The sequence below is a fragment of the Nicotiana attenuata genome, unplaced genomic scaffold (genome assembly GCF_001879085.1).
Source record: "Nicotiana attenuata strain UT unplaced genomic scaffold, NIATTr2, whole genome shotgun sequence".
Lineage (NCBI taxonomy): Eukaryota > Viridiplantae > Streptophyta > Magnoliopsida > Solanales > Solanaceae > Nicotiana > Nicotiana attenuata.
Window position 1 is genome coordinate 54,099 of NW_017675101.1, and position 21,881 is coordinate 75,979.

The 21,881-nt window shown below is 34.7% G+C and overlaps 2 long non-coding RNA genes across 5 annotated transcripts; both read right to left on the reverse strand.

Annotated features, from left to right (window-relative positions):
- Window positions 1-736: 736 nt before the first annotated feature.
- On the reverse strand, window positions 737-3,689 carry LOC109219652. Its single transcript, XR_002066963.1, has 3 exons — window positions 3,537-3,689; window positions 3,185-3,289; window positions 737-1,137 (listed from the first exon to the last, which is right to left on the reverse strand). It is a non-coding gene; the product is annotated as an uncharacterized LOC109219652 (long non-coding RNA).
- A 13,012-nt stretch (window positions 3,690-16,701) lies between these two features.
- LOC109219653 lies at window positions 16,702-19,981 on the reverse strand. Of its 4 annotated transcripts, none has more exons than XR_002066967.1 (3): window positions 19,706-19,981; window positions 17,978-19,117; window positions 16,702-17,820 (listed from the first exon to the last, which is right to left on the reverse strand). It is a non-coding gene; the product is annotated as an uncharacterized LOC109219653 (long non-coding RNA). The 4 variants fall into 4 exon arrangements; XR_002066965.1 differs by having other exon boundaries at window positions 16,702-16,879; window positions 17,710-19,117; XR_002066964.1 differs by having other exon boundaries at window positions 16,702-19,117.
- Between the last annotated feature and the right edge of the window lie 1,900 nt (window positions 19,982-21,881).

Below are 21,881 nucleotides of genomic sequence, written 5' to 3' on the forward strand. Positions count from 1 at the left end.
ACCAAAAGATATTGAAACCTTTTTGATTAAATCAATTAGAAAAAGTTAAAGAGGTAAATCTTAGCCAAACATAGTAAATTCCAGATCTATAGATAACCAAAAAATGATATATAAAATGAAGTAGAAACGGTAGAATATCGAAGCCTTTCATTTCTTCTTTCACCGATTGGTGAAGATGACTGTTGTAGATATTTATTGGAAGATTGTTTTTCTTCCTTTTCACTAAGGAGATTACAGAGGAGAAGGATAGAAAAAAGCCTCACTTTCTAGGAAGGTCTCATCCCTATATATAGTCATGGAGTCATTGTTGTGTATTTGGCCATAGCCCCCTTACTTTACGTCCGCTTTCATCGTTCGGTGAATACGTGGTTTGGCGTAAATAGTGTCGTCTTTTCTTATCCCATTGTTTGGACGTGGTCCCAATTGGGTCGACCACAGCGGTCAGATTTTGACCAATACAGAAGGGAATATAGATTTATCACAAACTTGAGGTAGAAGTTAATGTGATCACACTCGGAAGTAGAGCTAGAAGCTCGGCTACGCGTTCGATCAAATTCAGTAGCTTATTAAATTTAGAATCCAATTATTACTAATATTAAAAGTCATCGCTCTAAAATGTAAAACCGATAAAATAAAATTTTGGCTCCGCGCTAACCACTACCTTCTCATTTTCACAACTAAAACAATTAAAGAATGACACGCTAATGCTATTGGAAAAAGGATTATGTATTGACTCCTTTTTTTTGGTCAATCAAAAGGCACATATCATAGATTAAGTGGTATCACAAGGAGCAAAGTCCGTGGTGGTTCAGTGTTACAAAAATAAGAATGGTCACTGCCTCCATTGTGTGCTACATTACGAAATAGTAGGTTGTTACTATTACAAGAGTTTGTCAAGTTCTCTAAACAAAAAGAAATGGGTTCCAACGGCATAATTGTACGTGTAGTGCGCCTTTGGAGTGTTCCCTGTTGGTCTGCTAATAACACTTGTATTACAAAAGAAGGTGGTTGCACAAAACCAGTAGTTGGGTCATTATGATCTTGGTAGCTCCATATTTAGCTAGTTTGTCTGCCACTTGACTTTGCTCCTTGTAAGTGTGCAATACCCATAGTCTATCCAGTTGATGTAGTAGGTACCTGCATTCACGACTTAAGGATGAGTAGTGAGGATTTAGGCAACGGAGTAAAGAAATTACTTCAGTCCAATCCACATTGACTTCCAGTGGGGTGAAGTTATGTTGGAGAGCAAGTCGTAAACCTTCCTGTAGGCCAGTAAGTTCCATATAGTTATGATTTCCCATTGGAATCTCTAATTACACCCCCAAAACCCCGTTTTTGGTTAGGAATACTACATGCTCCGTCGGAATTTAATTTATAAAATCCATTTGCAGGAGGGTTCTATTTAACGTATATGTGAGGTTATGTATGGATTGTGGTGTAGTTTAGACCTATGTGTAAAAATTAAGATGCTTGGCCTATAATATGTTGAATGTTAAGAGAATGGGTCCTGCCTTTAAAAGTAGTGCGGTTCCGACTTTTTCATATGTGCCATAGGGCATAGGGAATTAAAATATGGGAGCTTCTTTGAGTATTGGGAAAACTGGCTTTTAAAATGAATTGTGATAGTTTTAATGGGTTGTTCTCGTGAAATCTCTTAATATAAACCTCGAAATGTCTTGACTCCTTTAACTACTTTGACAATTACATACTACTAGACAAGATATCCTATCATATATTGAGTCCATTACTCAAATGGTTACTCAACTGTCCCAAATTATCTCCTAAAATCACTTTTCTTTAGTTTGTAACAACAAAGTCATTGAACTATGCCTATTGCCCTCACAAAGTCACACAACTAAATTTTTCAAATTTTGGATTGCCAAATACCTATTTTGCCCTCTAAATTATAGACATTTATTCTTTTTTTATTTTTTTAAAACTTTTTAATATTATGATTCTTCCCTCTTTAATTTATATTTTGGACTTACCTATAGAATAAATAAATATTATTTATAAATTAAAAAAATAAAAAGTATTTAAGCATATAATGTTGAAATAACAAAATAATGAGCATAATAAAAATAACTAATTAGAATAATTTTTTAGTAATAATAATTATAGTACTAACAACAAAAATTCAAAAATTTATTTACACGATTCAGAATGAAAGAAAATAAAGGATTGTAAAATATATATTCCATGCACGTAATACAAAATTAATTATTTAAATAAATGTATTTTTGTAATTACGTAATACAAAAATAATTACTTAACATTGCATATTTTACCCTAAGATAGTCCCCCAGTTTTCCGGTCACATAAATTATTTCGTCGGAAAGTTGGTAGAAACATAATAATATAATTGAGCATATTTTTAAAGAATATATAATTTATATTATAAAAATACCTTTATTAAAATAATTATTTTTATATTATTTGCATGGAATATATATTTTACAACCTTTATTTTCTTTCACTCTGAATTGCGTAAATAAATTTTTAAATTTTTGTTGTTGATGATATAATTATTATTACGAACAGATTATTCTAACTAGTTTTTTTTACTGTGCTCATTATTTTATTATTCCAGCATTATAGATGCTTAAATACTTTTATTGTTTTAATATATAAATAATATTTATTTGTTCTATAGGTATTCCATAATATAAATTAAAAAGGGGAAAATTATAATATTAAAAAGTTTAAAAAATAAAAAGAAGATAAATAATTATAATTTAGAGGGTAAAATAGGTTTTAAAATTTAGAAAATTTAGTTAGTGACCTTCTGAGTGCAATAGGCATAGTTCAGTGACTTTGTTGTTACAGCGAAAAAAAAATGACTTTAGAAAATAATTTGGAATAATTGCGTGACCATTTGAGTAATTTTTATGCATACTTAAAACATTATACACAGACGGTGACTAATAAATAACGTTGAACTTGTGCGCCCAACTATACATGAGCTGGATAGTTATTTTCTTGAAACACATCACCTCTCCAAAATCAAGCTGTCTTAATTTTCATAGACATCCCATAAATCTTTCTTATCATTGCACATTTTCTAATAAATTTTCAATGACAATGTACATACTAACAACTGTGATTATTTCCAACTTACTGAAAATTAAAGTTAAAATCTTCCCTTTACTTACTTATTCTGTATGTTCTAAACTTTTTCACGCACCTGCTGCACAAGCTATTCAAAAAGAGACGGTCTTCAACTTGCCACAATCTTCAACATCAAGGGCCATTGGCGAGGGAAGCAAAAGAAAGATAGAATTCATCATATCTGTAAAACCATATCACAGTCCATCAACAAAAAATATAACGGCAAGAAGGAAACTAAACATACAATCACCAAATTCTCCGCAGAGACACCGAAGGTTAGAAGTTAAAACTTGATAGATTTCAACTAACTGACAATACAAAGGTAATAACAACGTCAGGTTCAATCTTTTAACCTAAAAGGAAGTTCTGCTTTTGCAGTTTAAGAACAAGGGAAAATAAAAGCAGAAAATAGATAAAACTACGGTCACCTTTTGCTTCCACGTATGCTACACAACAAAAGTGACACAACAGTCAGGATAATTCTTTCTGTTTATCTAAACATTTTCTCATAATTATCCAACAAAATCCAAATTTATATGCTGTGAACTCCCGTCCAGATCACTTTGTTAAGCGATATACATGTTAAAGATGAGAATCAACGTGTTGAGCCAGCAACCGAAAGAGTCAGCTAACATGAAATGTGTTAATTACAGAAATACCCTTAGTTATTTAGTAATTCTAGGGGAGCACACATGTTGATGGAGCAGCGCCTATGTCTTTGACACACTCGACAAACGTTGATGGGTATTTAGTTTAAGAAATTGAGTGGGTTGTTATTTAGCTTAATTCTTTCTTTAAACTTTTTATCATAACCCAAGACGTGCAAGTTTTTTGATCTTGAAGAAGCCATCTTTTTCTCTTTGCATATGTCCTTAACATCTTCATATATAAAAACGTTCCTACCATAGCACAAAAAACACAGTAGAATCACGCAGCATATGCCCGCTGATGTGCTTCCTGCTCGCGAGCAAAGAAAATATGCCCGCTGGTCTGCTTCCTGCTCGCGAGCAAAGAAAGGAGAGCGAGAAGCTTCAGTACAGATAGAAAGACAGGAAACTTTCATATTATCTATATAATGAACAAAAAATTTCATGTGCCTGTCCCATTTCTGGAAAATGTTCAATATACAGGACAGTCTACTAGAAGCTGCAAGCTCTTTCATGTAGCTGCAAAAATCATTTACAAGCATACTTATAACTTAGTGACAAACCTTCTAAAAACATTGTCCAGTTTCTAAACACAAGCTTTTTATACAAGTTCTCTCCTTATTCTTCAAAATCACATTCGTTTTGCTCCGACAATAGCACTGCTTCTAGTTCCTTACCGAAGTCTTCATTGCCATCCTGCTCTTCAGCCACTTCTTGTTGGGAGAACTTTTCCTGCTTTTCCTTTACAATGTCAAGCGAGTCTTTGACAGGCTGATAACCAATTTGTTGATAGAATAATTCCTTCTGAGCTTTCCAGTCCTCAGCAGTCTTCTCAACTACATCCCCTATCAATGTCTGCTTCTCTGTTATGTGCTTTATATTTTCTACATCCACCATGTCTCTAGCCGCTTCAAGAAAAAAGAAAAAGCAAGTGAAAAAAGATGTCCTCCTCGACTTTAAAATGAAAGTAAAAATCTTGGATGCAAAAGAGCCTTATGAGATTTAGTGCGCGCCTAATCGCCTGAGAATCTTGAGAACTAAACTCATTTGCAACTTCCTATATACATTCTGAACAAACGGAATGCAATAGTTTGTGAACTAATTGGTAGCTTTACTGCGTCAACATATTCACAATAACTTCAGTATGTACTGGATATACAATTTAGACCATAAATGTTTTTATTTATTACTTGACATTGGATATTGACTTTAGCAACGGAATACTTCTAAGATGGAAGAAAATTTAACCAGTATTATTCAGACTTGGATAATCCTTTCGAAATAATACAAAATGTGCCTTACTTAACACATCAATATTGCTGACAACAAATAAAAAATGACCAAAATATGTTTTCCGTTAAAAGCTTAAGAAGCTCATTGAGGTTACCTCTAATAGCAAGTTCCTTGGCCCTTGCATATTCTGCTGACTTTTGCTTGAGCAAATCGACCTCAAGCTCCACGCCCTGGAATAAATGAGAATATGAATTCAGCACTCTGAAGTCAAAGATAGAGACATGCAATAGCAGGTTAAGTGACAAGAGACATAATGAAAGCACTTGCATCACTATAGCAGCCTCCCGAAAAGCTAACTCATCCACTTTTTAGGGACAGGTAACAAGCTAATTTGCTTATACTGATCAACTCAAATCAAAAAACTCCCGATCAATACAAATAATGGATCATATGTTCAAATGATCCTCTAACAAGATATCTGGTTTTTGTGATTAAAGTTTAAAAAGAAACCTCTTTATTGTTTTCCTCTCACAAACAGGCAACTTGAGATTAGTCCATTCCTTTTGTAGTACTTCATTTCACTTGCCCTTTTAACTATCACACCGCTACGGTAAAACCTAAGCATCCACTCCAAGAAAAAGAATCATAAAAGAACAATCTTATGCTATTCTTAAAATACTTGCTAAATTACATAACTACAAACACAGACCCACACAAAAACAGAGAAAGAATATGAATTTTTTTGGATAGAAGAAATCCAACCAATTTAATGAAAGAAGTTTTACACAGTCAATTGGTCCAAAATTACTAAAATCCTACTTATAATTTTTATTTTTGATGATGTTGCACCTGACAATTTCCTTGCAAAATCAGTAAAGTACAGGTCTACTCAAAATTTCTATCAAAATGGTGGCCGAGTTCAACAAATCCATATATTTAGCTACATCAATCCATATGACACTGTAGGCAAAAGCACACAGCTGGAAGCATATTCTAGAATGGAAAATTGATAGAGCCCCTCTCTTTGACTTTAAAAAACAGTCTTACAAACATACCATATCCATGTGGGTGAAGTGCTCGATCCGGGTATTTGCAAATAACCTACGTCATTCAAGGAGACAAGGTGAGCAAATGTCTAGAGAAGGCTGTGAAATATAACAAACGGTTGCCAGAAAAGTATCAGTAACATACTTTTTGGATGCTATACGGATACTTGCATTTTGTATTTCCGTCAGTTCATCTAATCTCTCAGCTACAGAGCCTTCATTCACATCCACAGACCCAAAAAGAAACATGTTCCTGTCTAACATACGTTTGACTAAAGCAGGGACTACTTTAACACCTTTAGCCTTTGCCTCTGCGACAATGTTCCGAAGATTCTTCAGGTCTCCTGCCAAATGGAATAAAAAGAATTATCGTCAAACTACAAAGCATCAAAAGCTACTGACAGTTGCACAGTAAACTAAAGTGGCAATTAAACACTTGCCAAATTTTGTAAATAAACACTAGCCAAAGTAAGAGTTTCAAAGTCCAAATATTAATTTAAGGAATCCCCAAATAACCCAAGGTCTTCCAGGGGGACATTTCTTCTCTGATTGGCACTGCTAGATTAGAAGAATTACAGCGGCTACGCACCCACAAACATAAAAGTTTTTATATCCTCAAAGATCTACAGCTAAAGGAATATGAATAGAATGTCATACTTGATTTAAACAAGGCTGATGCTATGCTACATATCAGGAACAATAAATTATGGTGAACCAGTTCTACAAGNTATATATATATATATATATATATATATATATATATATATATATATATATATATATATATATTTTTCTGAGAAGGTAACATATTTATATATTAATAAAAAGACTTCACTAAAAAAGTGAAGTCACCCATATTTACAAAGGAAGTGCCCATAAAACCTTGGTCATCTTACAAGGAATCTAGAACATCAAAAATTGATTCATGATCCTCCATAAACTTTCCTTTACACCAAAAATAGAAAAGAGCCAAACATTTCATCTTTATCTTCTGGATGTTACTGGACTTGTCTTCGAAACATCTTTGGTTTCTCTCTTCCCAGATTGTCCACCATATGTATGCTGGAACTATTCTCCATCTCTCTTTATAGCTAGAAAAGTTGCTCTCTTTATTCCAGCAAGTTAGAACATCCTTAATTCTTCCCGGCATTGCCCATGAAATTCTCCTTAAGCTGATGAAGATTCTCCATAGTTGTACGGTGACTTTGCAGTGCAAAAAAAGATGGCTAATTGTCTCTGCCTCCTCTCCGCATAAGTAACATCTAGAACACATGTGAAATCCTTTTTTGATTAAGTTGTCCTGTGTTAGTACTGCCTCTTTTGCCAGTAACCATGTAAAGCAAGCAACCTTGTATGGAATTTTTACTTTCCATATCATGTTCCATGGCCAACAACCAACCTGGTTGTTAGACAAGTTGAATTCCTTGTAAGCAGACCCAACAGAAAACCTGCCCTGCCTATTCATTTGCCATACGATAAGATCTTGATTAGAATTGGTACCACTAAATCGCTCCAATGTATTGTAAAAGTCAGTTACTCTTTCAATCTCCCAATCATTTAGCAATCTTCTGAATGTAAGATTCCATCCCTGATTAGTCCATGCCTCGTGTAATGTTACTTGTTGCTGATTCAAGGAATATATGTCAGGAAAGAGATCCTTCAATGGTCCTTGTCCTAGCCAATTGTCATCCCACAGTGAGATTTTCCTACCATTTCCTACCTTAAACTTGGATTTGTTAATCAGTTTTGGCCACAGATTCCTAATTGACTTCCACACACCGACACCATATGGAGTTCTCACTGATTTGGTTGTCCATTTTCCCTCCGTTCCGTATTTCTCCGTAACCACCTCCGTCCACAGTGATTGTTCATCTGCTGCAAACTTCCATAGCCACTTCATCATCAATTCACGATATATCATGTTAAAAGGGTTGTATGTCCATAGCCAATTCAAGATATATCATGTTAAAAGGGTTGTATGTATATACATACCTAGATATATATAAATTTTGAAAGGAGGCTTGAATGGCTGCGTCTCATAAAGGTAGTACAGGGAATAAAGCCCACCCAGTCTACTCAAAAGAGAATAAGTCGACACCATGTGACCTGCAATGCATTCAATTCGGTTAATCTAAAGCAGTAAAATATAAAATATCAGCCACAGGGAAAGGTGAAAATCTTACACTAGTATGAAAACTCTTTCATAGAAATTTAAGAGAAAATAAACATCAGAAAAAGAATTTAAGGATGCACTCACATTCACAACTTTACTGATATCTCTCCAAATACTAAAATCACTTTCCAAAGGCTTTGTTTGGTGTCAGAGCCAAAATTTTACACCTTCTATTGTGCTATCTATCGACATTTACCAGAGCATATGATGACGAGGGAGAGAATATTAGAACAAATTGAAATGTCTGAGTTGATTTGGAAGAATCTCTCAAGGTTTCTATACTTCTCTTAGAAATTGTGATTTGGAAAAATCTTTAAAGAGTTTGTGTTTCTCTTAGTTTGTGACCCTTCACATTGCTACTCATTGACTGATAAGCAGTAAAATTTGGTTATAGTAGCACATGGAATGCATCATATTTAGCAATCAAATAAATCAACAGTCAATTATATCTGTAATTTGTAACTTTTAACCACGTAAATAAATAAGCAAAATGGTGTTCACTTGAACACAAGATTGACTTCAGTTCTGTTGAGCAAAAAACAAATAATACAAATCTACTGCTACCTCAGTGTTATAAAGTTTTTCAAGGGGTGGGGTAGGTGACATTTCTCAATATTCCTATAGTTCCATGCACCTCACGATGGTTGCGTTTCAGATTAAACGTAGGAAGTTTTTCATATATAAGTGTGTGTATACCACAATAAACAGAACCATTCTCTCCGGATGAAGCTAAAATATGTTAAAATAGGAAAACTAACAAAAAAGTAAAACAGAGAACATTTAGACATACCACTACAGTAGGCATAGAGTGATTGCATAAAGCATGCCTGATCTTTAGAGGGACTCGCCTCAAAAATATAGGAGAACTTTTTAGAGACCCACACTCTCTTCATTTCTGCAAAACTAGGAGATCCACCCTATAAAACACCATATTTACTGGTATGAACCATTATGAAAAGTGCAAGATAAATGAATAGCATTCATTTTATTTTGGTAATGATGATGACGAGTTGAGCTAAATGAAAGGAATGAGGATTCATATAGCCGACCCCAACTTGCTTGGGACTGAGGCGTAATTGTTGTTGCAAGATAAATGAATAGATCGAAACTACGCTTAGATTGAAGGGGAAAAAACAGGCATATTAGTACCTTGGCAAACTCATTTATAAGCTCATCAATGTCTAATTTGAACGGTTTGAGGTCCATATTGTTAAAGTTGACTTCTCTTTATGGCCTACAAGTAGAACATTTCTTGATTAAGCTAGTGCAAAGAACATATGCTACTATAAATTCAATATCACTAAAGTTGGAAGAGAAGACCGTCAAGAACATACAATAATAACCAACAGACAGCTTTTTGCTACGACTGAGGGGTTGCATTGATAAAGTAAATAATGAAACCATATTTGCAGGTTCATATAAGAATGGCCTAATAATAGGAATTTCTCATAGAAAACACATCTTATTTAAACATATTTGTTGCTATTATTTGTTAAATACAACGGTTGGTTCAAATCATGAACTATTCAGTATTAGCAACAAAACAGTCAACTACAATCTCAAAAGTTTACATATCAAAAGTCTATCACATATAATTACAAATTTATAAGTTGTAAATAACTTAAATGCATAAATAGGAAAAATTATAGCAGATGCCTTTTCACAATATCAAAATGCAAAATAAAACGCATAAAAAAGAAGGATAACACAAGGGAGTGGTACTAGAAGCACATTGTATCCATCCACTAATCTATCACAGTAATTATATATAAAAAACATTTGTCGCACTTTCAAATTGAAGAAACTGATCAACAGATCAAATTCGAACCTCTATGCTGTAAATTGTCTAAGTACTATTACATGGACACAATCCCAAATTACAAAGACCAGAAATGACACACTCGATAAAGATATCTAATTTTCATAATAAACATTAATAACCAAACCAAGGAACGGGTACGATATTCAGTATATATTTACAAATTATTTACAAATTAACAAACCACTTAAACACAACATATGAATAAAAATATTACCGTTATAATTGTACTCGATGACTTGTCATATTTTGAATTAGGTACACTTCAAAAACTTCATCCTCCATATAACAAACTAAAGAATATCAAAAATTCTTCACCAATTTTGCTTCACAAGTTAATTTTAGTGTATTCTATTGAAGAAAAAGCTCTTCCCACTGTTAACGACATGTAATAATAAACTTAACTTCAGAAGCAAATAAACGAGTTTTCAAGTCTTGTGCAGATGTGTTTCAAGATTTAAGAGCTCCATAATTTCAACAATTTTAACCTCTTGTGTAGGGATGGCAGTCGGGCGCGGTGGAGAGAGTGCGAGGCTAGACTTAACCTGTAAAAATTTCAACCCGTCCCGTCTCGCCCCACCATAGCATTTTTATGTGATTTTAACCCGCCACACTTCGACCTGCATAAACCCGCCCTGCCCTGCCAAAAAAAATTCTTCCTATTTTCTACTTTGTTATCCATAAAGGGCAGCCCGATGCACAAGGCATCCCGCATTCACGCAGGGTCCAGGGAAGGGTCACATACCAAAGAGCGTATGTTGACAACCTAACCTAATGCAAGCATTAAAGGCTGCTTTCACGGCGAACCCATGGCCTATAGGTTGTCACACCTCCTTTTTCCTACGCCCCGTAAAGGGTGTAATAAAGGGAGTTTTTCCAATTAAAGGACAATCGAAACGGGATTATTTTATTAAGAGATTCAGAGTCGCCACTTGGGAGATTTATGGTGTCCCAAGTCACCGGTTCAAATCCCGTATCGAGGAAAGGGTTGACTCTGTATTACAGTCCGCGAACCAGAAATCCGGGTAAGGAATTCTGTTAACCCGGGAGAAGGTATTAGGCATTCCCGAGTTACGTGGTTCTAGCACGGTCGCTCAACTGTCATAAATGGCCTAATTATCTTATTCTAACCATGTTCTAACCTATGGTGCAATTTTAACTTTATAGCCGCTTTTATTTAATTATTTTTAGGAAGGATTCAACGTCATCTAAAACACGTCTTGAACCACGTCACATAAATGCACCCGCGATCCACGACACATTTTATCTAACGTTGTTGAGATTTGGATTTGGGTCACATAAATGCACACCCGAGTTTAGGAAAGTAATTTTTAAAAATAACGCGCCTGAAGCAACTACGCACTTTCAACTTTGCGAAGGCCATGGAAAATTCTAACTAAATGGCACGCCTCGATTTCTAATAGTCATGCCCATGTTTATTTTTATTCTTATTAGGCCGAGCCTGATATCTTAAGCATGCAGTTTAATTTGATACTAGTGGGTTCAATCCTTCCCATTGTACCGGATTACTATGGGATTTAAAACACACGGGCCCAACAAACAATCAAAATAAAGCTAAATAATCGAAAATGAAAATGGTAGATCAAAATAGGATAAGAGCCGTCAATATAAGGAACATATAGCAAAATGGAAATTCACAGTACAACCTTCATGCGGAAGAGAACCAGCTGAACGAAACATATTTCCAAATTCATCCAACAAAGATGCCTTCAATTGAGATTTAAATAGAAAAGCCCCTCTCCAAGTTTCTGCTTCTACACTTTATTGTTGTTTAAGAATAAATTAACAAGCAAATAGGCAGAATATGCAAAATTTGAATCCACAGTTTCCAAAACCAATGAGCTAATTGCATATACAAGACCATATCAATACATCCACATTTACTCAAGCATGACATAAATCAGTACAAGATGAAGTGCAAAATGAAGATCCAAATTTGACAACTAAAAGAAAACAAACCTTAGTTAAGCTTGACTCACCGACTACGACCTCGAGCGGACAACCTCGACAAATCGACGACCAAATCGACTCAGATCAGGCGCGATTTTGACCGGAAAACCTCGATAACAAACTCGACGATAACCTCCCTTCCGAACACTCCACTGACCAACACTAATAGAGAATAAATCCAAGCTGAAAATCCGAAGGAATTAAACTCCAAATTAAGGGAACAAAAAACCGAAAATTAGTGGGTTCAATTTCGCTACTGTTTCCTCCTATGTTCCTCTCTTCGTTTCGCTACTGCTTCCTCCGGTTCAACTTTTCCGTTTTTGTTTCAGTTCAGGCAAGGTTAGCGTCTGGTGAGAGGTTGATTTCCGGCGAGTTTGGTTGCTGAAGATTCAAAAATGGCTGAAGCTTGTGAGGTCTTAGTCTAGGTCTGGAGAAGATGAAGGTCGGGGGGTGGGGAGTCGTTGGTTTCAGGGGTGAACAGCGGGTTTGGGTGAGGGATTTTTGGTTTGGTTGTTGAAGAAGATCGATGGGGAGGGTCCTTCGGAGAAGATGACGCGGGGGAGGAGGGGGTCACCAGGGAGATGAGGGGTCTCTTCTTTTGCACTGTTGCGGCTCATCCCCTCAATTAAGAAGAATAGGGGTTTGGGTGTTGGGTCGGGTCGGGTCGACCGGTTTGGGCTGGGTAAGGAGAAAAATTTGGGCTTATTTAAACAACCAGCCTTTTTTCAATTTCCATTTCTTTTCTTTCTTTAATAAATTAAATTTCTAAATTAATTCAAATTGTAAAATTAAACTAATTATCTAACTATGATGTTTATAAAAATTAGTTGATCCTAAATTTAAAGAGAAAACTTAATAATCCAAAATTAAAAGCTAAGAGTGTAAAAATGAGCCATTTTTTGCGATTTTTTATTTTTAATAAAGCAATTAATTAATTATCTAATCCTAAATTATGAACACCAAATCTAAATGCAATGCATGGTATTTTTGGTTTTTTTTTTTAATGGAAATTAAATATGCACGAAAATGCAAATAATTAATAAAATTCTACAAAAGTCCTATAAAATTGCAAAAATTAGGGAAAACTCTATTTCTTTAAATTGTAGGAGTATTTCACATAGGGCAAAAATCACGTGCTCACGGCTGCCCCTCTTTGCTCGGAAACACGAAGTGTTTTCGGGCAAAGATAAAGTGAGCGGATACGAGCGATTTTTGCCCGTTTGAATACTCCGTGGGAAGCATTTTTGAAAGATTTGATCGAACCTTGCTTCAGAGGTTGCCTACATATCCTTGGCTATAAAGAAATCAGGTCAGTGTAGTTCAGAAGTGAGTGAGATGATGAAGTATACTGAGGTGGAGAGCCGGTCGAGGTGTCGTTCCGCCGAGGTTCCGGGCCGCGGTCCTGTTATTACATCAAAAATCAAAACATGAAAAAGACTAGTTAAGCCTGTCAACTACGAGTTACAAGATTCCTATCTATAAGTCTTCTGAAGCTTGATTTTGAGTCTTGAGTGGTTCTTCATACAGACTTTAGATTTGAACCTTGACGCTTGCTAGTTGCAGGTGTTAGTTCATCCTTCTTCAGCTTTTCGAATTAAAACCAGGTATGTAGTTCCTGTGACCTCGGCCATGTATTGAGCAGCTCACATCTCTTCTCTACTTCTGCATTTGGATTCACTTCTTGCCTTTTTTTTTTATTCTGGGTTGTGACTAAGTTCCGTTGATCATCTCGGACTATTGACTCGCATTCTTGCCGCGAGCTTCTTTTGTTGCTGACTTGCATTGCATTCTGAAGTGAATTCCTTTATCTCCAGGTAGGCACCTGATTGCCAATATTCAAATTGTCTTCTTTTGAACCTTGCTGCTTTCCCTTGAAATCTATGCTATCTTCCTTTGAAACTTGAACTGTCTTCCCTTGAAACTTGAACCGTCTTCCTTTGAACATTGCTTTCCCTTGAAACTTGAACTGTCTTCCCTTGTTCTCCAGGTGGGCGCCTGATTGCCGAAACTTTTATGTGTTCTCTTGTTTTCCATGTGGGTCCCTGCAATCAAAACAAACAAAACAAATAAAATTTTCTGCCCTAGTTTGCACTAGGAAGATTTATGAGCTGTTAGCAAAATTGTAAGCCACTTATACAATTGATGCAATGATGAGAGTAAACTAAAGACTAGACTAGGATGTGCGTCTCCTACGAGTAAAACCAAGAAACTTTGACTAGCAAATGCGTCTGCTAAATAAAACCTGAATGAATCAAACTGGGAAGTGCGTCTCATAGGGGACCAAGACTAGGAAGTGCGTCTCCTAGGGGTGAAAACTTCAGTGACTAAAACTAGGAAGTGCGTCTCCTATGAATCAACTTTCAATTTAGGAAGTGCGTTTCCTACATCTGTATCCTGAAAGACCCAGACTAAGAAGTGCGTCTCCTATGGGTGAAACTTGAATGACTCAAACTAGGAAGTGCGTCTCCTATGAATGAACTATCAATTTAGGAAGTGCGTCTCTGTGATGACCCGACCAGTTGTCTCATGAGTTACCGCCCCGTTTCCCCCATTTTCAGCTTCTTTATGCTTCAATATCCGTATCTTATGTGACCGAGTTGGTTTGGAGAGCTTTTGGTAGGAAATGAGACACTTAGTCTCTTTAAGGAAGGTTTGGTTTGGAAAAGTCAACCGGATGTTGACTTATGTGTTAGAGGGCTCGGATGTGATTTCCGGTGGTTCGGTTAGCTTCTGGGGATGATTGTGACTTAGGAGTGCGATCGGAAGTGGTTTTGGAGGTTCGGTGTAGAATTATGCTTGAATTGGCGAAGTTAGTATTTTGGCGATTTCCGGTTGATAGGTGAGATTTTGATCCGAGGGTCGGAATGGAATTCCTTAAGTTTCTGTAGCTTCATTATGTGATTTCGGATATGTTTGTAAAATTTCCGGTCATTTGGAGGTGATTTGGTTCGGCTTTTTTATCAAATGCGTGTTTCGGAAGTTTTAGAAGAACTTAGGCTTGAATTCGATGTAATTTGATGGTTTTGGTGTTGTTTGAGGCGTTTTGATAAGTGGAACAAATTTGAATGATGTTTTAGGATGTGTTGGTGCTTTTGGTTGAGGTCCCGGGGGCCTCGGGTGAGTTTCGAGTGGTCAATCGGACCAATCTTGGCATTTTGGAGTTGCAGATTCTGCTGTTCTGATGTTGCAGGGTGTTTGGTCTTCGCGATCGCGTGGGTGGCATCGCGATCGCGTAAAAGAATTTTGGAAGGCAGGTGTTTCGACCGGAGAAGTCATTTTTGGAGGAGAAACTATGCGTTTTTGGGATCTGCGTGCTCCATGGTTAGAGCCTCTAAGGGGTCCAAATGGGTTAGACTTGAGTAGGTTGAAAAAAGACATACAACCTTGGCAGGAACGGCGTTCCGCAGAATATATGACTCATGCTCCTTTAGGTTCTTTAAATTCCGTGGGTGGTGTAGCTACCGAGATCAATGCAGTCAATTATGTCTCTCCTAGAAGTTGGTTAGCTACCTCTCATTTTGTTCTAGGATTCTTCTTCTTCGTAGGTCATTTGTGGCACGCGGGAAGGGCTCGTGCAGCTGCAGCAGGATTTGAAAAAGGAATTGATCGTGACTTTGAACCTGTTCTTTCCATGAACCCTCTTAATTGAGACGAGACAGGAGATCCAATGCTTGAATGAAGTAAAAATCACTTGGATTCAATCATACATCTTGGAATCAGCCTAAGTATTCCTTTTTTCTTTCTTTTTTTCAATTCATTTTATCTAACTTATATCTAATCTATTTTTCTGGCTTGGCTAGGTGGGATAGCCGAGCCATTCCCTTTTCTTTCGGATAGCAGGTTGGGCAAAACCACTAAAGAAAAAAATCTATTCAATTAGCAAAAAAGGAGAGAGAGGGATTCGAACCCTCGATAGTTCTTTGTTAAAACTATACCGGATTTCAAGACCGGGGCTATCAACCGCTCAACCATCTCTCCGAAAGACTATTTTTATTTTATTTCTCCGAATAGAACATGGCCATAGGGGTGGATACCCCCACTATCTGTAGAAGATCTCAGGTGTGAATCCACCGATCGATCTATCTATCCGTATATAGATATATGATCTAGCATGCCAATTTGTGAAATAAAAAATAAAATTCCATTTCCCCCCACCCCACTCCATGGCTCCTCCCACTGCTTGGGAGCTTACGGTTTCATGTTCTATTTCACTCCCCGATGGGGGTTCTTTTCACCCTTCCCTCACGGTACTACTTTGCTATCGGTCACCCAGGAGTATTTAGCCTTGCAAGGTGGTCCTTGCTGATTCACACGGGATTCCTTACTCTTCGCATTCGCGATTGAGGGTCCGCGTTCGCGGAAGGTCTTGGTCTGGTGCTTCGCGTTCGCGTGTATGGTCACGCGTTCGCATAGCTTTGTGAGTGGAAGCTTCGCGTTCACAGAGCTCCTGTCGCGTTCGCATAGAGAAGTTTTGGAAGCTTGGAATTTTGCCCTTCGCGATCGCGAGGCCTTGGCCGCGATCGCGATGAAGGAATTACAGGACTGGGCAATGAGGTTTTTAAACATTTCCTCCACGAGCTAAGTCATATTTTCCTCCATTGTTGACCATTTTGAGAGCTATTTGGGAGAAATTGAAGAAGGTTTCGAAGAGGACTGATTGGAGGTAAGTCCTATGAACTAAAAACGTGATTATTAGGCAGTAAATCACTAAAAGCGATTAATATCACAAAACCTTAAAAAATAACTCATATTATTTGAAGTAAATAACTAATGTCATTATATAACTAATCTTAACAAATAACAATCTTCAAATAATCTCTGAAACTCTTCGTCATATTGAAATCTTCCACCCACTAAATTATCGAACATCAGACTGCATGACCTGAAATTATAAAATAACTATGTCAATAGGAAGTAAATGTTGCCAAACAACAAAGCTGATAATAGTTTGCGAGGTTATGAAACTAAAAGTCCATAACCAGAAAGGGACACAAGCAAAATTGCAAAAATCTGCTTCATTAATGTCCCAAAAGTATGTATAGTCTCATCTATGAAGTATTTTAATATATCTGTAAATGCATCATACAAGCAAACATATCAAATCAGCCTTATGAGCATTCTTCACCAAAAAATTTCAATTGGCAACAGATTTTCTGCTAAAGCAAATCTTACTGCATGAATCTAGTGCTCTATAGCTTAGAAATATAGCTATTCTCAAGTCATTTCGTAACTACTTCAGGTATGACAGTATAATGACTTTTTTCCAAAATTCTCCAATGCTGCGTATCTGTCTAGAAGAGGGAGAAAGAGATAAAGGAGTTGATTATAATTTTATACTAATTTTGTTTCACTTATATAAGTTCAACTTGGAGAATATGTATTGCTACTACTTCTTTTCATTTAATTTTTATTGATCCATATATAGAATTTCAAGTATAGTCTCCTTACTTTCTCAGTTTTTCCTAAGGCCGCCATCTTAATTTTACATTTCCTTCTTTTGTTTTCTTAAAAGGATCTTAATCGGGTGATTCCAGATCTTCAGAAAAGGCATAAAAGCTCTCAAATGTTCTGGATGGTGTTTCAACTAAATCATTTAATATGGACTATCAAGGCCACTGTAAGCCCCTAGGTAAATTTGTTTGGATTAACTTATATACAATACGGACAATCCTACTACCATAAAGTTTAGAAAGAAAAAAAAAGAGTAAGGACCTATGGATCTTGTTTCATTTCTTGCAAGTCTAGATGAACTTGCGGAAAAACACATTTGATGTTGCTTCTATCAATGTGGTGGCACTATAAGGCTATGAATATATCTGCAAGCTTCATTTGGCAAAAGAATATAGAGAGAACATTAAAAAAAATAGAAAACTGAATCTAAAAGAATAACGATACTTCTGTTCCGAAGTCTTTGGAAAAAATGAGATTTTGCATCCCCACAATGAGACAATTTTCACAGTAAAGTATCAGAACTTTTTACCTAGTAAAAGGTGTGCTAAACATGATTCGAAATACCTACCAAAACATGATAAAAAGGAAAGTGTGTTAGAATTTTCTGTTGTTAACTATTTCACTTTTCCCTTTTATTTTATGATAGAATCCTCTGCCTTTATAGATGAATAAATTCTGCAGCAGATTTGTCTAATTAATTTCTTATTTTCGAACTATCTTTCTTTATAAATATTTTCTCAAGCTGTTGCATTTTACTCACCAGTATGTAGTGGTATTTTGGTACTCCAATATTAATATAAAGCTGCCTGTTTATTAAGAAAAGTGAGCTAGACCAGTGAGCTAAGAATTGAATCACAGTTCTCCCAAGCCCCAAGAAGTAAACAAGGAAAGCTTTGATTTCACAGTATGATACTCAACCTGCTGGCTTAAGCATTATATAAAGCAGTCATGGCAATTGTTAAAAATACCAAATTACTGATAAAATGAGAGATACACAAGCTTTAACATAACAAAAAAAGCATACATAAGGGACTCAAGATATTACCACATTTCTTCATGCAACATCATTCTATGACAGAACACTACCTTAGAACTATAGCCTTTAAAACATCAAAGCAACATATGCAACGACTAACAAAAGAAAAGCAAGCAAATGCCTTCAGTAGACAACTAATAAACTTGCCAGATATATAGAGGCTACACACTTTATTTAATTCTGCAAACTCTAAAATTAATATAATTTACTCACCCTTAAGAGTAAGTACTCTGAATGCTAAATGTGTCGGTTCCTATTATGAACTCCCCTTGAAGAATTGTACTGAAATGCTTGATTATTTCCACCAAGCTTGGTTGGGATTTAAAGTACTCAAAAGTACGTACAATTTTAGTAGGTGTAAATTACACAATGAAAGTACCTAATCAAATCATTCCTAATTGATGTAAAATTGTAATATTTTAACAAACTGAAGAAAAAGTAAATTTGTTTTAGAAGAGTCAATGTTAAGTACAATTAATAGCTAGAGAGTCCAATTCAAAGTTCACAATAAAAAAAGTTATCATGAGAATAGAGAAGTTATAGATGTAGGTATAGAATTTACTCATGGCATAAAATTTGTAGGCTTCAAGCTCCCCAAGGTTGATATAATGCCTTATACTTCTGTACCGTCTCCTGTAAATACTGTACATATTGAACTACCTCCACACAAACTTCAAACTCACCAATAAATCTAAACTTCAAATAAAAAAAGGATAAATAGTTTTCTTTCTAAAATGTACCTGCAATAAGAATGGCGTGGCATCTCCATTAAACAAAAAAAGATGAATAATATCTTGAATTAACAAAGCATGATTAGTTGAATAGCTAAACTAATCATAAGTTTAATCATCTATTATATACTATTTATCATTGTATTTTATACATGATTGGATTTTCTTCTTCCAAGGGGCTTTCTAATGTGAAAATCAGTGGAATCCATCTCAGGTTATCCATCACTAGGCCGTCAAAAGACCCTGCAGAAGTTAAAAATCCTAATAACCCAGTTTACAAAAAGAAAAAGTTTATACCCCAAAAAAACTAGAGCTGGAGAAAGTCAACATTCCATTTTGTTCTAAAATATTTTCATGAGAAATCCCTAATCCACAACCCTAACTACTTTTTAGAACTCAGGTGACTGAAGAATTTTCGCAAATTTTCCAATGTATACTAAATTCTGCTCCAAAAACTTGTCATTTAAGCTAAAATAAAAAAATTGTTTACCTCGAATTGAAAATGGAGAAAAAACTTATTACTCCAAAAGGGATTCCACAAATCTGTCAAATTCAAGCTCATCGCAATATTGAAATCGCCATATCCCCTACCTTCATATACGTCAGAGAGAGCGAGCGATAGAGAGGAACAAGAAAGTCACAGACGAAGATAAAGGAAAGGGGTGGTAAGATGAAGATGACTACACAGATAATAGCGCAGTTTTTCTAATTTTTCAAAGCCCTCTCTGAAGCATCTGAGAGTCTTAGGGTTTTGTGGTTTTGTGGTTTTTTGGTAGTAATATGTTTTCCTATTATTTTCTAATTGGAGGGAATGTAATTTTTAATCCAAAAAAATTGGAGGGATTTTTTTTTTTTTTTTTTTGTAGGGAGGGAAAGTTAAAATGATAAAAAGTTAATTTCAATTAGTAATTTTTAGTGGTAATTTTTTTATTGTCGGTAAAAGGAAATCTTTCTTTTACTGGCTAATGGTTAATATTTCAGCTTAAATAATTTATGGGCGGCAATTGCATTATTATCGCTAAATAATTGCCACCAAATATTTTTTTGTACTAGTGCAATATCTACGAAAATCCCAATGCTTACTGTAATTCCAAGCAACTCATTTAACAAAATTCCTAAAGAATAAAATAAAAATCTATATCTATACTATATTAAAAGCACGAAGGCTCTTAGCGAAATGTCATTCGCCTTTTTTACCCTTTAAAAATAGAGTACACACTAGACAAAATTGTCATTTAACTATTTTCATAATATTTAGGACTTCATAATCACCAAAATTTTCTATATTATCTTTTTCCTTATATATTTAAACTACATAATACCATATTTGTAATAAAAAAATACTAGCAAAATCAAAGTTTAAACTAGCGTGTACTTTGAACTCCTATAAGGTTTAGGAGTGTTGTCTTTGTATAGAATTATTGCCGGTTAATTCTTTAAAATTTTACTATTTTAGTAAACTAAAAGAAAATTAATTGAAAGAGAATAAGTAGAAAGCAAATAAAGTCTTGTGCAATTAGAACTCCTTATTCTTTTTTTTTCTTAAATGTAAGATGTTGCTCTTGTAGTGTGAATGCTTCAAAGTTGATCACTATCCGCTTTACAACAAATAACTTAAAATAATCAAAAGGGTACAATACACATGCATTAAAATTTACCAAAAAAAGAATAGATTTAATTTTAAATCAAAAAATATTGAAGTTTCCTATACATCGTAAATCAAAACCTATAAACCTAATAAAAAAATATCTATAAATAAGTTTACAAAATGTAGGTATATAATTTTCAAAATAATTATAATTATATTATAGTAATAATAAACTATAAGATATTTTAAATTTTTTGTTAAATTTATGCATGTTAAATCACAAATCCAATTAGATAATTGAAGCATAAATAAGATAAAGAAATTTATATAATGAAATTAATAGTAAATTGCACGTATTTCTTTATAAAAAAATATAAGGATGAAATAGTAGAAAATAAGGTATATTATAAATAAGTCGTCATTTTTAGTGTTTTTAGTTTTGGCATTTAGTCCTACTAATGATAGCTTCACTATATTTTTTTTATATTAAACTATTTATCGTAAATATTAACTCAACCGCAATTATTTTTTAGACTTTATAATTTCAAGTTCATAACAATTGAAGTCTCCTAAACATCGTAAATCAAACATATAAATATATTAGGATGAATAAAAATATTATATATAACTAAGTTTACAAATGACAAGATTATATTTGAAAATAAGATAATTATATTAATAATAGCTATAGTGTACTTTAAAATTTTTGTTGAGCTTTTACACGTTAAAGCACAAACCCAATCAAATAAGTGAGGCATAAATAAGATACTGAGATATATCAGAATTATACTAATAAATCGTATGTATTTTTATAAAAATTTTAAGGATGAAATAATAAGAAAAATATGTATTATAAATAATAAGTTGTCACTTTTTTCTTGTATTTAGTCCAAAAAATGACGACGCCTCACTACATTTTTTTATATTAAATTTTTTATTATAAGATATTAGTTCAACTATAGTCATTTTTTAGACTTTACAATATTAATTTTTGGGAAGCTATAAGACCAACCTTTATATTCTTTTTTGTGTTTTGTTTTCTATATTAGGCCACCAAAACAGCAATAATTTTCATAAG